Genomic DNA, 4,055 nt, shown 5'->3' on the forward strand with positions numbered 1-4,055 from the left:
CTTATCTCTCGAATTCTGCCCTCGTGATCCAGTAGTTGTTTATCTCTCTTTTTCTCAGCTTCTTTATTCTCCATCATTTGGTCTTCTATATCACTAATTCTCTCTTCTGCCTCATTTATCCTAACAGTTAGAGCCTCCATTTTTTATTGCACTTCATTAATAGCCTTTTTGATTTCAACTTGGTTAGATTTTAGTTCTTTTATTTCTCCAGAAAGGGATTCTCTAGTATCTTCCATGCTTTTTTTTTTAATTTAAAGTAATATATTTGCAGCTCAGATAGTTCTAAATTGTACACTTCAGGTTTATTCAACTTCTTAAAAATATTTGAGGGCAGCTGCAACCACAGAGTTCAATTCCATCATTATTTCTTTGCCCATTCTTCTCTCTCTTTTCTTTCCCGAATAACTTCTTTCAAATATGGTTCAAGGTAGAATTTATCCTCCTCATATTTTGTCCACTGCTCTTTAGGCAAGATCTGATGCCTCATGGTCAGGTCCAGTGCTCTCTTAATGCAAAACATCCTGTCGTTATAAAGGTTCTCAGGAAGCCTTCTTATGCCCTCTTTCACATCATCATTCTCATATATTGTATCATCTCTCATTAACCCCAGTTTATTGAACCCTGCAGCATTGTAGTACCATTTCCGAATACCCTCCAGCCACCGGCTTGATGCTGCAACTGCAGGCCTGCTCGCCATTTTGACCCGAGGCTGCCCTTCCATGCTTTTTTCAAGCCCAGCTAGTATCTTTATAATCATCATTCTGAACTCTAGTTCTGACATTTTACTAATGTCCGTATTGATTTGGTCCCTGGCAGTTGGTACTTCCTCTTCTTCTTTTTTTTTGAGGTGATTTTTTCCATCTTGTCATTTTGTCCAGAGGAGAATAGTTGAATGAGACAACAAAATGCTAGAAGTGTAACAACGACCCCAGAAAAATATACACTTCTAGAAAGTGGTTGCTTTTCTGTTCATGGAGTTGCTGCTATTCTTTTCTTTGATCTCCTGTTGAGTTTGTTGGTGTTCAGAATGGTTTGATACCTATCTAGCTGAATTCCTGGGACCAGACGAAATTTTGGTCTGCTACTCCTCTGCCATCTTGCTCCTTCTCCCCACAATGTTTTATTTTATGGATGTCCTAAAATTTCTATTTCCAGCCACTTACTGAAGGACGTTTGAGTTGCTTCTAATCTTTTGCTGCTACAAACAGACTGTGATGAATGGCGTTGTTCAGATGTCATTTTTCAGACATGAAAGTCAATCCATATTAAAAATACATGTATTTATTTAATTTAAATAGATATGTTAAGATTGCTTTTTGTAGAACTTATGTGTGTACACTCCTACTAATGTTTGAAATGCCTGTTTCCCTAGTCTTGCAAGGAGAGTGTGTTATCAAACTTTGGATTTTTGTTTCATATATTTAAGATTCATTTTTATTTCTTTGAATTCATATCCTTTACCTATTTTCTTTTGGGTTACTTATTGATATCTGGTGGCTCTTTATATATGAGGGAGATTATTCCTTTGTGATCTCATATGAAAACATTCCTCCCAGTTTATTATTTCTTTTTTTGACTTATGTTTTGAAAACATCAGTGTTTATTTTTGAATGATTGAACTTATTAATCCTCACAGCTTCTGGATTTCGGGTGATAGGCTTTTCCTCACTACAAGATGAAAGGTATTTTCCCATTTTTCTTTTCACATTTTTGAAGTTTTTAGAAAAGTTAAGTCTTTTATGCATTTGAAATTAACCCAGTGAGACATGAGGAATGGTTTTGACTTCATTTTTATGTAAGTGGCTACTCATTTGTCCTAGTACCATTTATTTAGTGATCCATATTTTCTCCAATGAGATGTCAGCTTTATTATATTGTGTCTGTGTATGATTTTGCAACTATTTTTGGAGATTATATCCTACTCCATTAGCTGTCTATGTATGTTTATGCCAACATTACACTGTTCTGCTTACTGAGGCTTCATAACATCTTTTAATATCTGGTAGTGCAGATCCACCTCTCCCATCATTGCTCTTCTTCTTCACACTTTTTGTCATTATTCTTGCCCCTTTCTTTTTCTAGGTAAACTTTAGAATCAATTTATCTAGTTAAAAATAAAAATCCTGTTGTGTCACTCACATTAAAAATTTTAATTAAGTTATGGAGAACTGACATTTTTGTGATGTTGACTATTCCTATCCAAGAGCAATTTATATTTCTACTTGTTCAAGTTTTCTTTTGGATAGTGTTTAGTAGTGTTTGAAATTTTTTCTTGACATAGGCTTTGAATATTTCTTTTTTTAAAAAAATATGTTATTTATTTATTTGACACAGAGAGAGAGAGATCACAGGTAGGCAGAGTGGCAGGCAGAGGGAGAGGGAGAAGCAGGCTCCCAGCTGAGCAGGGAGACCAACATGGGACCCGATCCCAGGATCCCAGGATCATCACCTGAGCCGAAGGCAGTTGCTTAACTGACTGAGTCATCCAGGCGTCCCTAAATATTTGTTATGTTCATTCCAAGGTATTTAACTTTTTGTTGTTGTTGCTATTATAAATAGGGTATTTTTTCTATCATATAATTTATGTTGAGAAAACTTGATTTCTGTATGTTGATTTTGCCCCTATATGGGGGCAGCGTTGAGACCCACAGTGACTGGTCCATCCCCAAGGCCTGTTCCTGTGGTGTCTGCACAGATATTAACTCTGGCCCAAGCACTGGGACAGGAATTGCCCACCCTCAGGCCTTAAACTTTGTCAGTAAATTATTACAAAATAAAAGCAAGCATAGACATCCTGCAGTCGAGCATAGCAAGGAGTTATTAGAATTTTTGGAAGAGTTTAGAATCTCTAGTTTTTAAAACTGCTGCAACACTGGGAAACAAGTATCCACAGGCTTAGAAATAGAAATCAAATACAAAAATTGTTCCATGAGGTAGAAAAGAATACTATTTTCTTTCTTTCTTTTTTTTAAGATTTTATTTATTTATTTGAGAGACAGAGAGAACAAGCAGAGGGGAGGAGGAGAGGGAGAGGGAGAAGCGACTCCCTACTGAGTAGGGAGTCCAATGTGGGGCTCAGTCCCAGGACTCTAGGATCATTACCTGAGCTGAAGGCAGACGCTTAACCGACTGAGCCATCCAGGCACCCCAAGAATACTATTTTCATATGAAGCTTCAGATTAACCAATTATTAACAAGGAAGACAATTTTAAAATTAATTTTTCCTGGGGCGCCTGGGTAGCTCAGTCGTTGGGCGTCTGCCTTCGGCTCAGGTCATGGTCCCAGGGTTGTGGGATTGAGCCCCGCATCGGGCTCCCTGCTCCACGGGAAGCCTGCTTCTCCCTCTCCCACTCCCCCTGCTTGTGTTCCCTCTCTCACTGTGTCTCTCTCTGTCAAATAAATAAGTAAAATCTTAAAAAAAAATAAAATTAATTTTTCCTTATTAAAGATATGATGAATACATAAACAGGTGTTTTGCATTACATACAAATCATGAAGCCTCTTTCTCAGTTTCTTATATTACTCCACAAATTACAGGAAATGTCAAAGAAAACATTGACATACCATTGTATAAATTTATATTTAAATTAAAGTCAGGCTTACCCAAAAGTGATTTATATGAAGAGTTAAATCTTTTTATTATTTATTTATTTATTTATCTATTTTTAAAAGATTTTATTTATTTATTTTGACAGAGAGACAGAGAGAGAGGGAACACAAGCAGGGGGAGTGGGAGAGGGAGAAGCAGGCTTCCCGCTGAGCGGGGAGCCCGATGTGGGGCTTGATCCCAGGACCCTGTGATCACGACCCGAGCGGAAGGCAGACACTTAACCACTGAGACACCCAGGCGGCCCAAGAGTTAAATCTTTTTAGAAAAATTGTTCCACAAGAATCGTAAGCTCTAGGGGCGTCTGGGTGGCTCAGTCGTTAAGCATCTGCCTTCGGCTCAGGTCATGATCCCAGGGTCCTGGGATAGAGCCCCACATTGGGCTCCCTGCTCCGTGGGAAGCCTGTTTCTCCCTCTCCGACTCCCACTGCTTGTGTTCCCACTCTCG

The 4,055-nt window shown here is 38.3% G+C and overlaps 1 pseudogene; it reads right to left on the reverse strand.

Annotated features, from left to right (window-relative positions):
* Window positions 1-272: 272 nt before the first annotated feature.
* On the reverse strand, window positions 273-698 carry LOC114219426 (cytochrome b-c1 complex subunit 7 pseudogene; annotated as a pseudogene).
* Between the last annotated feature and the right edge of the window lie 3,357 nt (window positions 699-4,055).

Source organism: Eumetopias jubatus, unplaced genomic scaffold, assembly GCF_037043125.1.
Source record: "Eumetopias jubatus isolate StellerSeaLion01/CBP00866 unplaced genomic scaffold, mEumJub1_p1.0 scaffold_13, whole genome shotgun sequence".
In the NCBI taxonomy this organism is placed as follows: Eukaryota; Metazoa; Chordata; class Mammalia; order Carnivora; family Otariidae; genus Eumetopias; species Eumetopias jubatus.